The following is an 18520-nucleotide window of genomic DNA, read 5'->3' on the forward strand; positions in this document are numbered from 1 at the left end:
AAGGGACACAGCCGACGTAGCTGATCCATCTCCAAAGCCAGTTTTTCCCCATAGGGCAGCAAGTTGAAACATCTGAACTGCAGGCATAGTGGAGCTTGTCGGACACATGAAACTGACTCCGTTAGCTCAGATAAACACCAGTGGGAACGATCCTTTACATGGCGTCTGTCTTTCCAGCTGAAAATGGAATTTTCCAGCTGGACATCGCCCTATGTCACATGGCTGGTATTGTGTTGGTGTCATTCGAGCATAAGTATAGATTCCAGTTAATGTTCTGGCCACATAACTCGCTGGATATTGACCTGATAGAACACATTTGGGATGTGATGGAGCGGCAGCTTAGAGCTCAAACGCCCCCATGTCGGAATATCTCAACTTTGCATGACTGCTGCTTAGATATTTGCTACAACCTGTCTCCAGTCATCTACCAAGAACTTGTGGCATCTATGTCAAGGCAAATTGCAAGCCACTTGTCAGGTAACGCATCATTGAGTAGGTGATCATAAAATTTTGGCTCTTCAGTATTTATATTTGGGCTACTGAATAGCAAATTTGTTAATAAAGGCTGAATATCAAGAATGTTTTCTTAAATAGAACAATGAATAAAGTGCTGATAGAAGTGAATTAAGATGAAGAAGACATAGAAAGCTTTTTATCTTGAGCATAGGCCTGCTCATACAACCGTCGTACCGTTGGTCTTATGATAATAAATGGCTCTGCCGACATCAAAGTTATTTGGAAAGGTTGTTTGAAGAGCAGCCGAAAGCTACTGTGATTTTTAGACGTGTAACAGTAGGAGCAAAATCTCTCTAGAATCCGAGGCTTGTCTCATATTTCTAAAGCGATAACTGTGCAGTGGCATATCGAGCGATTGATATCCTAACAGGAAACGGAAAAAAAAATTAAAAAGGAAAGTGGCATCGGATGTACCCGATGCCAGTTACGTTAGACTGAGAGGTAATGCATCTAACAACAGACAGAACGATGCCGTGTGTAATCCTTCTCTAATAACGATGCAAAAAAAAAATGCGATTCATAGTCATATATTTTCCCGTCTGATGCGATATGAAACTCTCATAAAAAGTTTCGATATAAAAATAATCTAATTCTCTCTCATTATATAACCAGCAATGGCACGCAATTTCTAATAAATTTCGTCGTTCTAACCAAGTGGCCGTAAGATCTCAAGTTCCATCCAATTTTTCACCTATATTCAATTTTAGTTAATCAAATGTGGCACAAAATTGATCGCAACTGATCAGAAATCGATAGCGCAAACAAACACACAAACAGGCCTTCTTCTTTATATATACAGATTTTGTGAAACTTACAAATTTTTGGTTAACAAACTGTACGATTTGAAGGCAACACTTTTCGAAATGAAGCATTTTATCTACAATGCGCGAGAGTGTTGCCACTCAGAAAAATGAGTGCGAAAATGTGTTCAGAGATTTTTTAATTAATATCTCGGTCGATTAAATTCGTACGAAGATGGGAACACTCGAAATGGCTTCCCAAGAATTTTGAAACCGAAATAATATATATGATGTTTGGCAATCTTACTTTTTCAGAAGTCAAACAACAAAAATCAGCGTTAATTTACAAAATTTTCACAGGACTAGTTTCGATGGTTTTACCGAACCATCATCTTCAGCTGCAAAACCGCAAATGAACAAGATAGGAAATAATGTTTAGATATTTTTGTTGTTTGACTTCTGAATTAGTATTTATTCGGCGTGTTATTGTGTCTTAATCTTACTTTTATTTCATGTTTTGTAAACGTTAGAAAATTTTTAACAATATATATATATATATATATGATGTACCAGCTTTTGTCAGGAATAAATAGATTGTTGAAGAATCATCAATGTAGTCGTAGCTTAAATTATCAGACGATAGTTTTAAGAAACAGGATCCATTTATTATATTTCAGGAGAAAATAGCAATTACAAAAATCTGATCTCCGGAGTAAATAGAAAGATCTTCTAATAATATTTTGTATGAAGTTTACTGCATCGTGACATTTAAGGAAAAGCCCCGATATTCCTTTTGCGAGTCATTTTACAGCCTCTGGAAAGGCGGAGCTTCGAAGAAATGACGTCAACCTCGTCAGCCAATCCAGTTCGCTTGAAATATTTCCAGAACATTCTAAAACTGTACGTGTAGAAAAGGCGGGAAAAACAACTTGACTACGGGGTTGTGGATTTAATTCCACGTACTTTCAAATAAGAGAACGTCGCCATTAAAAATGAAAAGAATATACAGTTAGCATTTTAATTGTATTCTTGACTATGGAATTTTATTATTACATATATATATATATATATATATATATATTTAAAACGTGGACGTTGAATTTTCCCAGGACCCAGAAAATAATTACAGTAAGACCCCGCTTAACGCGGGGGATACGTTCCATCAAAGTAGAGCGTAATGCGAAACAGCGCTAAACGAGGCTATCTATACATGTAAATATTGGGGTTAGGGGAAGATGGCTAGGAAATTGGTTAGGTATTAAATTTAAAAAGTATGTTTTTTTAATAAAAATAAAACCAAACATTTATTTCTTAAAGCCCAAATTAATACCACATTATTATTTCTTGCTAAAATAAAAACAAAATATAAATAACAAAACGAATATTCTTAAAAAAAAAAAACAAATAAAATTCTCAGTCAGTCATATTGAGTTAGCCTTCCGCGTTTTCAGGGTTCTGCCTTTTTGTGACAAAAGCATCTAATGTTGTTTGCCTTTTTCTTTTGCGTTGTTCTCTTAAAAGTTCTTCATAAACGGATAGAGCACCTCTAACACCACCCCTTACTTTTGAGCTCCTGTCGAAATTCGGATCATTTTCAATGAATTGATCCATTATTTCAGTTATGGTAGACAAACTCCTTTTTACAAACGCCATCGAAAGTTCTTTTTGCTCTTCTTCTGAATCACTGCTGTCGACATTTTTGTTTTCTTCTTGTTCAATTAATTCCTTGAGCTCATCATCAGAAAGACTAGCCGCTGCTTCTTAAATTATTTCTTCGACATCTTCCACATTTACCCCTTCAAAATATGTCTGTACAATACCGCACCAAACAAGAAATACAAGTACACTCTTTCGGATATGTATTTGAAACCTATCGCTGCATAATATTTCGGGGAATCCCCGTATGCTGCGAGCGATTTCGTGGAATCCCCGGGTTGAAATAAAAGAGCGCTAAACCGAAACAGCGCTAAAGGAAACAGCGTTAAGCGGGGTCTTACTGTATAAAAATTTCGGTGACGATATCTATAGTAATGACTGAGATAATCGCGAACAAACAAACACACAACCAGACATTCTTCTTTATATACATATATATATTGAATTTCCTGCACTAATTTTTGGATATGTATACTTTTGGTAAGATTCGTGTATGTTTAGCATCAATGAACTGTCTTTTTCTCCAGGACATTATTAATCCTAAACTAAAATGTACACTTTTTAATTCCTTCAAAATATTGACTGTGAGCTTCCTGTGACTGTGAGCATGAGAAAGACAAGATAATGGAGTCTCCAAAGGGCAGTGAAACATTTAGAAATTATCCTTCTGTACTGGAAATGTTTAGATCTCCCCCCTTCACGACGTGCGCGTAACGGAGATAGCGAGTATTGGAAAATTCCCACGAGTCCAGGGTGTGTCTCAGAGGCACGTCAGAAGTAACCTCGTCACCTTCCTCGTAATTAAGGCAGACGACTAACTGCGAGTGCTTAGCGCAATTAAGCTGCTTCGAGTCTGCTATTTGCATTAGTTTGTCCCGTTTATAAATTTGTGAAGATGCCACGAGCCACACATATCCCCGAATCTCCTTGTTTCCCCTCTCGTTTGTGACGGAATACTCGCGTGAATGAGCTTTTTCGTGAACATTCCCAGGTGGGAGATATTTTTCGTGCCGCGAGAAGTCACGTGACAGTTTCGGGGAGGTCCACCAGTACAGAAGGCATAAAATGTGATTATGCGCCTCATGAAGAGCGTTTGGAAAGCGGAATTTATTATGTCGGCTGTAAGTTCTTCATCCGATGTATTTGCAAATGTATGTAGGCATGAGTTGCTTAATTCTTGAAAGATCTAGGCCTAGGAAAATGGAAGTTGCTTTCGAAAAAGAGCTATTCATAAAGAGAATTTAAAACTTCTCTTGCTCTGGGAAAATCTTTTCGTTATTTCTCTCGAGTTTGTTTCGATATATTTGCGAATGAATGATAATTATCTAGTCTTAAATTCTTACCTGGAGAAATTTGCAATTCAGTTCTTTCTAACATGCATTGCTCTTTCAATTTCTCTGAAAAGTGGTAAAGTTATTGTGATTGACACAGGAAACTTGAAAAATGAGCAATGCCGTCGCAGGGACTCAAACCTGGTCCTCTCGATACGTGCTGAGTGTGATAACAGTAACACTACCAAGGCATGCAGGAAGAAGGAAGAATATACCTTACATACCCCCCCTTTTGGAGAGCGAATGGGGATTGGGGGACCACTCGTCAAATACTGGTGGTGGAGAATCGTCATTCACCACCTGTTTAGTTCGGGCGCCACTGTAGAATCATTAGGGTCCTCTTTTTAAGTAGGAGATATAAAAAATGTGCAATGCCCTCACCGCGACGCGAAACTTTGATCTCTCGAATACGCGCCGAGTGTGCTAACTGTAACACCACCAAGGCACGCAGAGGGAGAACGCACTTTATATACTCCCCTTTTTAAAAGGCATCTGGGGATTAGGGTAGGAATCGCTAAATAATGGTGGTGGAAAATCATCATTCACCACCTTTTTTTAGTTCGGACGCCACTGTCAGTAGTTTTTTTTTTTTTTTTTTTTAAAGCAGTAGGTGCTAAAATGTGCAATGTCTTCGCCGGGGCAGGAATCTTGTACCACTTGAATATGGACCAAGTGTGCTAAGCCTTACATTACGAAGGCATACTACAAAGAGGGAGAAAATACCATATAAAATGACATCAGTTTTAGAGTTTAAAATGTAAGAACTTGTTTTTGCTTTCATATACTTTTATTGCACTTTATACTACATCAACCCAAACGAAATTTCTCTTGGTTTTATTAATACTGAAAATTGAATACATTCCACTAGAGTGAGACATAAGAGATGAATGTATGTATATATAAGGTATGTGTAATGCATTCAAATTAAGTTTTCAATCAAGGATAAAATTAAGTTTCAAAGAAGGTAAAAGTTAAAGTTTAAATGAGGTTGTTTCTTATTTTAGATTAGGCTAGATTATGTTGTTAGAGACTATTTCGTTTTACATATAATGTTTTCATGGAGGATATTATAAGGCAACCTTTTTCGGCTGTGAGTCAAAATCAACGAAAATATGTGCAATAAGAAGATGTTTCGGGCCAGTGCTATTTTCATTTTAGAATAGCCTTTCTTGGTGATTAATAAGGAAAACTTTACTGAAAAATATAATTGCAGTATGCTTAAAACTTTAAAACATATTTTACATTATAATTCTAATTGTTATAAAAACAAACCTAATTGATAGAACTTTATTGTTCTCTCTCTATATATATTTATCATTTTCTACATATTTCTCTCAATATATATTTTTTTAAATATCTGCATGTAGTGAAGATTAACACAATAATCTGTGCTATTAAATGACGAAGAGTCTGTATGTATGTTCCAAACATTGTACAAAAACCTAGGAACCTAGAGCCACATAATTTTGAATTTAAATAGCCCTCCCTCCCGAACATAGGCACCACGAAGCCAGATTTTCGAATTTTGTCAGAGTTTAATGAATTTCTGATCATTAAACTCAAATTTGTAAACAAGCAGTGGTAACGCTGATCGAAATGAAACATTTTTATCTCCAAAGCGCCAAATTGTTGCCACTGGGAAAAATGTTAAGTTCTTTCATTTCGATATTAACAGCTCAACTGAGGCTGAACTTGTGACGTCAATTAAGTCAAATCTGGCTTACAGTTAGTCGTCTTCCGGATGAGTACAAACACCTGAATTTTATGTATGTCGTCTGCTCTTCTTAAACTAAAGTTCATCTGTGAAAATGTTTGCTCACATTTATAAGCGAATGCGAACAAAATAGCAAAGCATTTATTCTTTTAGAATTATGAATCTGAGCTGCCAAACTTATCGATTTCTCCTTGAAATTATGTTACAGTATTTATATTTTAAAAATAAAAGTGCAAGTTCGGTATTGCAACTTTTTAATCAAAAAATGCTCAAAAATGTTATTCTTATTATTTATTTTCGGTTAATTTTTTGTTTTGTATTTTCCAAATTTTTGTTTAAAATTTATGTTTTACAATTTATTTTTATATATGATACTTTATTTTCGGAATTCAAGTGTGTCACCTGAAAATTATGAACTGGATTACTCGGTGATCCGTAAATCATAGATTGCCGAGACCTGGTCAAGAAAAAGAGAGAAACATACTATATACTACCAGACCATTCAAAGACTTGATCAAATCGAAGCCAAATGACTATAGTGTTTTTTACTTCCTTGTACGAAGTAAAAAGGAAGTATTGTAATCGTGAAAAGTTTCAGGCAGCATATTTCAACGAAAATATCCATTTTGACCGCTATCGAATGCAATTTAACGATGGTTTTGCATGATATCTGTACGTAAGGACAGAATAAAAGACTCTTTTCCTTCAAAAAAATTATAAAACAGTTTTAAAATTAATTCTGAAGAGAATTTTTCGTGGCGTCTGTACGAACGTATGTAGGTACGTGCGTACGTATCTCGCATAACTCAAAAACGAGTAGCCTCAGAACGTTGAAATTTTGTATATAGGACTGCCATAACATGTAAATGTGCACCTCGTATTTTGGTTGCAATCGGAAGCACCAAACGTATATAAATATATTTATATATATATCCACCCTGTTACGCGGCTCAGTGATCTCAGTTTCTTTACTCTTATGTGTTGGTAAATTGTACATTTTTTGCTTTAAAAATGATTGAATGATGTTGTTCTTATCTTCCGGTTAAGGTTTTTATGCCTTTAGTAAATCTCTATGCAATATTTTTAGAATTATCAACAATTTTAAAGTTGTTTAAGTGCCGCTAAGCCTAATACTTCTCTTGATGGCGGCCATTGATGTTTACAGTTGAAACAGGAGACTAGTGGATTTGTTGCCAATCTAGAGAAACTTAGCTTCGCAACAACAAAGATAACGCATTCATTTATTATTGCCAATTAAATCATGCTTAATTCTTTCTGTAATTTTTCGAGGAAATAAGTGTTTCAGATTTACTTCGTAATTTTTAATATAGATATTTTGAGTTTTTATGTATTTTTGCCTTCTCGCGAAGTGAGAGCAGAATTAATTAAATGAGAAATACTCAATCGTCTGTGAAAAACTGTTTCTTTTTTGTTTTGTTCGCTTTATTTCTTTTATACATTATTTTGGCTTTATTATAGTATTTGAATAGAACATGTGGCAACGATTAGATAATTCTATTCTTTAAATGATATAAATTTTGTGCATTATGAGTTATAATATGAACGAAATAAATAAGTTAACTGTTATATAATTATTGGATTATATAACAGTTAACTTAGCTTCCGTTATATAATTATTATATAAGTTAACCGTTATATAATTCTTAATACTTTTAGGTGAATCTAGCGCCAGAGTGTCGCTATGGTAAACACATACTAGAGTGAATTTTAAAGAATGCATTTATTCTATTGTGGTTTATGCGCTGTCGGCGAAGTAGATTTAATTCAATCCAATAAGTTTAAATGAAATGCAAGAAAAAATGCGTATAATTTAATATTCTGTACAAGGAAGTCATGTGGTGTACACATCAGATTTTTTAATTTTCAGCACGCAAACACTAGTTGTCAACTGAAGGAAACTAAGCTGCAATACATCAAACTGGAAACTTGCTTTGGCTACACTGAGAACATTAAATTAATGCAGAATCATTTACTAATGGGAAAAAAACGCTTGAAAAGGCCAGTAACAGCTCATTTGAGAGATTAAACAGAAAATATTTCAAAAGACTGGAATGTAAACTTGAAATTACTGGTTATAATTTTTCGTCATAATGTAAGCAATAACTCTGCTTCCAGCGAATTGCAATTTCGATATTCATATAGAATAAACGTACAACTTTTGTAATAGAATTAGCAGAGTATAGACACTAATGGCCGCAACAAAGTTATTTCGTTCCTGCATACTGAAACTAAGAGTCAAGTTTGGCATTTTGTTATAAGCGATAATAACGTGACGGCTGCTTTATGCACTTTGTTAAAATTATTTAAAAGAATGAGCGATGCATCTTTTTTTCCGTTCGCGCACAGCGAAAAAATCATCACAGCATCATCACAGTGAATCGTTTGGTAGAGCATCGTTGAGCGGTGAAGTTTTGCATCAAACTCTATAAAACGGAAAGACATGATCAAGACTGCTTATGAGAGTGATGCCAAGGGTCCATCAAGTGTTTTGAGTTGTTTCCGGGGCGGGGGGAACAGAGCAAGTTGAAGATGAGCAACGGTGAAGACGCTCTTCAAAGGCATAAAGAGACCAAACCTTAGTGAAAGTGCGAAATCTTTTGGACTCTAACCTTCTCAGAAAACGAGTCGCTCGCGTCCGTCCAGTAATCTCTGGACCATGGAGGCTCCATCAATCCTCTAGCCAAACTGCCTTTACTGCCATGGGATTCCTGACCACAAATTGGCATGATCGGAAAGACATGATCAAGACTGCTTATGAGAGTGACGCCAAGGGTCCATCAAGTGTTTTGAGTTGTTTCCGGGGCGGGGGGAAGAGAGCAAGTGGAAGATGAGCAACGGTGAAGACGCTCTTCTACGGCATAAAGAGACCAAACCTTAGTGAAAGTGCGAAATCTTTTGGACTCTAACCTTCTCAGAAAACGAGTCGCTCGCGTTCGTCCAGTAATCTCTGGACCATGGAGGCTCCATCGATCCTCTAGCCAAACTGTCTTTACTGCCATGGGATTCCTGACCACAAATTGGCATGATCGGAAAGACATGATCAAGACTGCTTATGAGAGTGACGCCAAGGGTCCATCAAGTGTTTTGAATTGTTTCCGGGGCGGGGGGAAGAGAGCAAGTTGAAGATGAGCAACGGTGAAGACGCTCTTCTACGGCATAAAGAGACCAAACCTTAGTGAAAGTGCGAAATCTTTTGGACTCTAACCTTCTCAGAAAACGAGTCGCTCGCGTCCGTCCAGTAATCTCTGGACCATGGAGACTCCATCAATCCTCTAGCCAAACTGTCTTTACTGCCATGGGATTCCTGACCACAAATTGGCATGATCGGAAAGACATGATCAAGACTGCTTATGAGAGTGACGCCAAGGGTCCATCAAGTGTTTTGAATTGTTTCCGGGGCGGGGGGAAGAGAGCAAGTTGAAGATGAGCAACGGTGAAGACGCTCTTCTACGGCATAAAGAGACCAAACCTTAGTGAAAGTGCGAAATCTTTTGGACTCTAACCTTCTCAGAAAACGAGTCGCTCGCGTCCGTCCAGTAATCTCTGGACCATGGAGGCTCCATCAATCCTCTAGCCAAACTGCCTTTACTGCCATGGGATTCCTGACCACAAATTGGCATGATCGGAAAGACATGATCAAGACTGCTTATGAGAGTGATGCCAAGGGTCCATCAAGTGTTTTGATTTGTTTCGGGGGGGGAAGAGAGCAAGTTGAAGATGAGCAACGGTGAAGACGCTCTTCAACGGCATAAAGAGACCAAACCTTAGTGAAAGTGCGAAATCTTTTGGACTCTGACACCCTCAGAAAGCGAGTCGCTCGCGTCCGTCCAGTAATCTCTGGACCACGGAGGCTCCATCAATGCTCTAGCCAAATCGTCTTTGCTGCCATGGGGTTCCTGACCACAAATTGGCATCATCCAGCTTCCCAGCCACCCCGTAGTCCAGATGTCATTCCTTCAGACTTCTTCATCTTCCCCCGGACTCAAAAGGATCAAAAATGGACGGCACTACGACTTGGTCCAGGCCATTCAAGCGGCCGTAACGACGGAGCTTAAGAGCATTCCAGTTTCTACGTTCCAGGGAGTCTTCGGTGATTCGCAGAGTCACTGAAAGAGCTGTGTTGATGTAGAAGGGACAATTTTGAAAACTATTCAGTCGATGTGTCAAAACTGCGTATATATATATATATATATATATATATTAATTCAGTCCTACTACTTTTCGAACAAACCCTATAAGCTCGCAGTCCAAATTATATGTAACACCTGCAATTTATTATATTAGTCTCTGTGCTATATTATTCCCGAAGAATTTGAAATGTGACAGAGAACAACAGCTCTCTTTTTCTGAAGTTTTACTTGAAGTTGCTCATAATTAAAGAACAATAAATGTTAGCAGCATTTATAAAAGTGGAAGCCAATAATTGCTTATTCAGATAAATATTTAAAGACACAGTTTACATACTCTAAAAAATTATTCAATTTATTTAGCAATAAAATATTAATAAGTGCAGGTATTCTTACCAGATTTGCTCATTACCAAAATTTAAAGCCGGAGAAGGAATGTAAAACATGTTTCCTTACCTTTTCCAGCTGAAACAGAAACACAGATAATTAATTTTTTATCAATAATCAGTTTTTGTCACATAAATTAAACATTTAAACGTACATACAAAAGACGGATGCAATTTAAATTTAAACAAATGCCATTAATTAACTACTTTATTTAATTTTATTTTTTGGATATACATTTAAAATAAAACAATTATTTTTTAAAGAAAGCAATCAGATCTTTAAAATTAAGTAAGATGAAATGTGAAACATTTTTATTACATTTATATTAATTACAGGTATTTACGTTACGTATATTTACATACATAAATGTAAATTCAGTATTTAAAGCTGAATCAACAGTAATGCTTTTTTAATTAGCAGTCCACATTAATTTTTAAAAAAATATTTATTTGGAATTAATTATATGAGAAACTCGTAAAACTTGAAATACTTTTGTTGCGTTTTATTAATAAAAACTAATTAATACTTTTGTTGGGTTTTGACATAAATGCTCTTTAACAGTCATACATTTAGCCATCTTTTAATCTCTACATATGATAAAAGGAGGAATTTGTTTGTCCCTGTGTGTGTGTGTGTCTTTCGTTCGTGCTGCGTATAAGCTAATAGAACCCAGGGCTACGAACTTTGGTACATAGGTGCATCTAGACAACAGCCAGTGCATCTCGAAACGATGTTTATCAAAATTCGAATCAGATTTTTTTTAATTTTATGTTTTTTGGTGAAATCGCATCAAATTGATAATTATCTTTCATTATATCAGCAACAGTGGCACGCAGCCTTTGCTGCTGATAGTACTGTTGCCACTCGGAGAAATGAGGACAGTAATTCTGCGCAGTTTTTAAATTTAATGTTTCTTTTGGATACTGGACGTTTGTCGAGAGAAGGCAACGGGAAGTTGCTTAATTTATTGATTAGGATAATTAACATTTTTATTAAGAGATATTGCTTATTTCATTGTATTTTTTACATGTAATACATTTTTATTAGTCCAAAGGGATTTGAATCCCGAAGGACTATTAGTTTCGTTTTGGCATTTTGCGTCGGACTCATAAATGTCGGTTCACTTTTCAAACTGTTGCCACAAAATGTTAGAGTCCTGCATTATATTTGAAGAAATTAAATAATGAAAAATCTACATAAATGTATGTATATTTCTCGTATTGTGATAAAACAACGGTACATAGAGTCATCGAATTTTGAATAACGTAATCCTCCAACGAATATGAGCATGTGGAAGACCAAATTTGAAATTTGAAATTTATTTTATGATCGATTTCCTATTTTTTAAAACTTTGACGAATTTTTGATTAACAAACTCAATGATTTCAAAGCGAGCAATGGCAACGTTGTGCAGAAAAAACATTTTTATCTCCAGCGCGTGAGTCTCTGTATCGGAAATTCTAAAGATAGGCTCGTTTTAAAACTATTTTGCGATATTGCTGTTGCACTGGATCTTATGGTTTAAGTGCGAGGAACATGCATGATATTTAATAAAGAAAGGTAACACACAAAATGTTAAAAAACGCCCCTTTGGACGTAATTTAAAATCTGAAACATTTCAGATTTTTTTTTTTTGTTTTTTTTGTTAAAGTTGTTCTGCAAAGTTGTTCTCTCTGCAGACAACTGCAATAAGATGGAAAATAAGAAAAGTAAAGAAAAATGTGCAGTATGTTCTTGAGATAATCACATGAGCAACTAAATACAAACACATTTGTTGATTTAGTATAAGCATACTTCAGTACTTATGACTTGATCCTTGAGCTTGCAAAGACATTACAAAAACTGAAATGTAACTCGTATTCTGAAATTGCCATATGTGAAAATTGCAAATTTCTAAATCTTGACTTTTAGTGCTATTGCCATTCAAATATGGTCCACCTAGGGTGCATTTACCTGCGTTTTGATAGTAGGTGAAGCTATTAATTCGACAAGAATCCATAATTAAATTCTGTCAAACATTCAGTGGCTTCCGTCTCAATTTCTATTTCTTCCATTAGTGACCTGGAACGTTTAAATATTTCTACAAAAGATTTAACATTGAACAGTACGTTTTTTATCCACTCCGTGAATGTCTGTGTGTGTGATTACGACAAAGCCTCGAAATCTATCTCCTAAGGGAAGGAATGGCTTCATGGAGGACTTTCTAAGAGAAACTGTCTAGTATACACGTTACACACGGGGAAAACAACGAAAACGCCCTTGCAGCCAGCCCGTTCGCGGGTTTCGAACCTCGGAACGAACTACCAGTGTTCAGCGACTTTTACCACTCAGCCGCTGGTGGGCCTGTGAATGTCTGAGGTGGTTTCTTCACTCTGATCGACTGCTGTACATTGTCAATGGCGTCAGTTGTTTGAGCGTCGCGTCGTAGAACTGGAAAATGTTCATCTCTCTTTGGTGGGGGTTCTGGTCTTCATTGTAGTTTTTTCGTATTTTAGGGCTACTGTAGAAACTCTCTATTAGAAGCTGCATGGTCCCCTGCACTGAGAACGCACTTCCCTGGTATGTTCCTGTCTTTCTCATGGTCATGTGTTAAATTATTTTGGCCTCATATCAGGCAGACAGACAGAAACAAGTGCAGGGGACACAAAACATTGCAATGGGGAAAAGTGTTATTGCCACACTGCACCTCATATCAGGCAGACAGACAGAAACAAGTGCAGGGGACACCAAAACAACGCCATGGGCAAAAGTGTTATCGCCCCACTGCACCTCATATCAGGCAGACAGACAGACAGAAACAAGTGCAGGGGACACCAAAACATCGCCATAGGGAAAAGTAGTATCGCCCCACTGCACCTCATATCAGACAGACAGACAGAAACAAGTGCAGGGGACACCAAAACATCGCCATGGGCAAAAGTGTTATCGCCCCACTGCACCTCATATCAGGCAGCCAGACAGACAGAAACAAGTGCAGGGGACACCAAAACATCGCCATGGGGAAAAGTGGTATCGCCCCACTGCACCTCATATCAGACAGACAGACAGAAACAAGTGCAGGGGACACCAAAACATCGCCATGGGCAAAAGTGTTATCGCCCCACTGCACCTCATATCAGGCAGCCAGACAGACAGAAACAAGTGCAGGGGACACCAAAACATCGCCATGGGGAAAAGTGGTATCGTCCCACTGCACCTCATATCAGACAGATAGACAGACAGAAACAAGTGCAGGGGACACCAAAACATCGCCTTGGGGAAAAGTGGTATCGCCCCATTGCACATTCTGGCAGGAAATTGGTATCAGGAAAGATAAAAATAGGTAAGTAACTGAACAGAACTGGCCATTTCAAACTAAATGATTCTTTATAGAGTCTTTAATGAATTTTATTGAACAGCCTGCAAATATTTAATTATCCGACAAGGTAGCGGATGGTTACGTTTAGTTAACCACTTAATAAATGACAACATATTTTACACATATGAAAGACATCAATATTATTTTTGAAGGTACTTTGAATATCAGTTCTATGTCATGGAAATCCATTTCTCTTTCTGCTGTCCTGTGTACTTCCCGACTTTTTGCATTATATATATTGCGCTTCTGTTGTTAAGATGAACGTGAAATGAAAAAAAGAATGTACGTTTGACCACTAAAAGAGAATAAGCACATATCGCTGATAGCTAAAGTTGTCGAAGATTCAATGGATGTTGAAGAAGACAGACACTACAGTGTAAGAATGTCTAGACGCGGGAAATAGATCGGACCAATTTTACAATAAATAGATCGATTGGTGGTGGGGGGGATGTGAACTTCTTATGTCACGTTTTAGGCTTAAGTCTGTCATCTGAGTCATAACTCAATTTTTACGCAGTGTAGGAGATATAGCGGAAATGGAAGAACTTTACTGGAAGCAGAAAATGTAATATCTTTCCACAGTCACGAGGGAAAAAAAAATGAATTCGTCTTATTATATTTACAGTTCTAGAGCTGGAAAATGTGACGAGCAGACAAATAATTTAGCTCCACTATAGTAGAACTTCAAATTTATTAGAGCTAAACGACTGTTACAGAGTCTTTGATGGAATAACAATATGCACTATAGCAGACTCAGTGCAAAACACTCTCAAATTATTATACTGCAACTAACGCGCATAATATGCTAATTCAGAACATATTTTATTATTTCACGGTATAAATGCTTATATAAAATATCAATTACATACATTTCAAATTATTAATTAACTGTTTTAATAAGATTTGGTTTAGATTATTTAATTTTGGCAAAGAACTCAAGAGCTATCTGCTAAAAGGAAGAATGCCTTCGTGGAGGACTTTTTAAAGGAAACTGACTCATATAGGGGTTACACATGAGGAAAACCCCTAAAACGCCCGCACAGCAAGGCTGTTCGCTGGAATGCGAACCCAGATCGAACTACCAGTGTTTAACATCTTTACCGCTCAGCCGTTGGTGAGCCTCTTGTTTTATTGAGAAATAAGGTAAATGTAAAAACTATAAAAAAAAAAGCTATTTTGTTTTCAAACGGCTCAGTTTATTCAATATATTGATGTAAAAAGCATAGGTTATGGGAGTATAGTGGTTCTGTTTACGTAGCATATATTACACTTAATAATTTATGATTTTTACATTATGCTGCATATTTGTAAAAAACCCTGAGGCAGAGAATTTTTAATTTAGCGTTCATATTACAAAAGTATACATTGTATGCAATAGGATAAAAAGAGATATTTAATAATATGCTACATATCTTGATAATTTTTATGATTATCCTAGTTTTAATAATATTTCATATGATAATTTTATCATTAAGAGTAACTATGTAGAGGCATAAGGTTATTTCGAAGCAGGAGAGATGAAAAATGAGCAATGTCTTCGCCAGGAATCTAACCACAGACCTCTGGAATACGCGCCCATAGTGCAGACCGCTACACCATGAAGGCACTCTAAGAAGGCGAAAAAAATACCCTTTTAGTTCCGGCACCACTGTAGAGACATTATGTATTTTGTTTGAAACAGGAGACTTGACAAACGCCTTCGCCGGGAATCGAACCGCGGACCTCTGGAATATACGCCCAGGGTGCAGACCACTGCACACGAAGACACGCTAAGAAGGCAGGAGAAATACCTTGTAAGTATAGTAACACTTTATTATTACATTTTTATTAATTTAATGTTACTGTAGTTCAAAGGAGACATTTCTAACACTTAATCATATGGATATGGATATGTTGAATGGTGGTGGGCACCCACTGTTTAACCCTAGGTGATGTAGGTAGAGTCCAGCAATACTAATTATCCTTCACAAGGGGCCCCGGCAGGCGTTCCTATGCTTTACGCTGCATAACGTAACTTTGTGCCTCTAGTAAACAGGAAGTTCATTACGTCTATTATTTCCTTTCTGAGATGTTTGTTCTTGATAATATGTCTTAGAAAAGGATTCATTTACAAAAATCCTATTTTTTTTTTTCTATTGACCGCAAATAAAGTAATCAAAAAGTCAAAACCTTTGGCGTGCTTCTAAATAAGAGATAGAGCGCATTCTTTTCTAATTTAAAGATAACAGGGTTATCATATAAAGAAAACAGATTGATAATTAAAGAAAACAGATTGAACGCATTAGAAAATAAAATTTTAATGTTTGCTTATGTATACATCTTTGCAAAATCGTTACAAAAATGCGTAAACACCCCCTGTATATGTTTCGTTAGTAGCCAAAGGGTTAAAATGCATGGGCAAACCTTACACTTAAGAACCACTTCTCTGTAACCGCACCCGATTCCAAGGAAAGAATTTAGAAAATATATTTAAGATTAAACTTGCCCGCTCTGATAAATGATTCTAAATTCCGTCAATAAATTCCAATCTCAAAAGACTTCTGACTGGCACATGAAGGCTTCAGAAACACTCATGTCTACCCTATTAAATTTTTGACAACTACGAAGCGCTGCCGAGAGATAAGCCACTCTCAGCATTTTCTGCCTAAATGTTTGGTGAAAAATATCCTCCGCCGCGAAATATGACAACCGCTAGAGAATACACGATCCCCGGCACCGTTTTTGTGAAGTAAAAATTGAAAACCCACTTCAAGAACTAGAGTACAAGTCCCGGTCCCAACGGCTGAATGATGCATGTATGCATGGGGGTATTGGTATGCAGAGTGAGCTGTTTTTATGGAGGAGTAACTTGGCCCATTCCGAAATGCAAGAAGGAAACATTTCCTGCACATATTGACGTAAGCTGCGCAGCCAAAACGAAAAAAAAAAAAAAAAAAAAAATTGGAATACATGTATATATTTTCGGGTATGTTAACATTCCAACTCTAAATGTAGCTTCTTATCTGACTGAGTATTTTATTTATTTTATTTTTTTACACTTTTCCTAACGATTTTTAGAAAATTCTTTTTATGCAGTTAGACAGAAAATTTTTTAGATATTTCCTAAAGTGAAATAAAACGTGTTTTTTATTTTAAAATAGTATAATAATAACAATGTATACTATATAAATTTTCGGAAACACTACTCTTCTGAGTCAGACGCGAAGAGAACACTTTGCCCACTCCTCACTAGAAAGAACGTAAGTTAATTAATACTTTTTCTGGCCTTATATCTTCATGTACATTCACTTTTCTTATTATGATTTTTATTTTTACTTTATTTTTGATTTGTTTTTACAAAGTTTGCATTATTTATCTTATATTTCGTAATTTTCTAATGTTTATTTCAACTACTTTGAATTCTATTTCATTATGACAATTTCAAATGTTTAATTTTTAAAAGCAATATTGAACTCAAATGCATAAACACGCGGGTGTCGGGGGACGGTTACTCGAGCATTATCGAAATTTTACTGCAGAAATTGCTTTTCACTCAAAATTGAATTGGCTAAAATGCTTAATAGGAATAAGTTCTTTGAATATCAGCATTGGTTCATAATCCCTTCTATTCACAGAAATATTTGGCCTGAGTTGAATTGCCAATTTGGCTTAAACTTATTGCTCGAATAAAGACGGAAAACCTTCGTATTTTTTTATTAATTATTGTTCATTGAACGGGAGTTGGTTTGTTCCCCTTGAAACTAATTTCCGATCAATGACAATGATTACTTGCATTTAATTTAATTCTTGCTATTTATTCCTTTTACAATTGAAATTTTGTTATTCATGATTTAATTCCAGTCCCCGTTATAAAACATTTTTAACAATTAATTTTTCAAGTTACTTCAAATACTAGTATGGATTCACTCTTTTAAGATAATCCTACTATAATTATACTTAGCAGATAATATAGTCAATTAATCAATATTATTTAGTAAATAAATTATATATATATATATATATATATATATATATATATATAATTGAATATTTCCTAATACTTGTGTAATATCTGCAAAGTAAGATAATAATAATTTATTTACTAAAGTAATATTGATTATATTATCTTATAATATAAAGTTAGTAGAATGTATCTGAATGCAGTAACGCGAGAAGCATTTAATCCTGAAAATAATATTTTGAATTTTTTTAAAGGAACTTGAATTTAACTCATGAAAAATAGAACTTCAAACTTTTAATATGGAAATTAATAAACCAAGTTATTATCGTCGCTGATCGGAAATTGGTTGACTGTTCAAGAGGAACAAACCAACCCCCGTTCAATTAACGTTAATTAATAAATGCGAAGGTGTTTCGTCTTTTACTCAAGTAATAATGATAACCTTCGCATTTATTAATTATCGTTAATTGAACGGGGTTTTGTTTGCTTCCCTTGAAAAGTCAACCAATTTCCGATCAATGATGATAATTACTTGGTTTGCTAATTTCCATATTAAAAGTTTGAATTTTTATTTTTCATGATTTAAATTCAAGTTCCTTTAAAAATATTTTCGGGAATAACTTTACATACATCTGGGTTACTTCATTTAGATACATTCTACTAAGTTTATATTAGGAGATAATATAATCAATATTTCTTTAATAAATAAATAAATATATATATATAAATA

This window comes from Stegodyphus dumicola, chromosome 1 (assembly GCF_044657685.1).
Source record: "Stegodyphus dumicola isolate Sdum_Otavi_A_Nest chromosome 1, ASM4465768v1".
In the NCBI taxonomy this organism is placed as follows: domain Eukaryota; kingdom Metazoa; phylum Arthropoda; class Arachnida; order Araneae; family Eresidae; genus Stegodyphus; species Stegodyphus dumicola.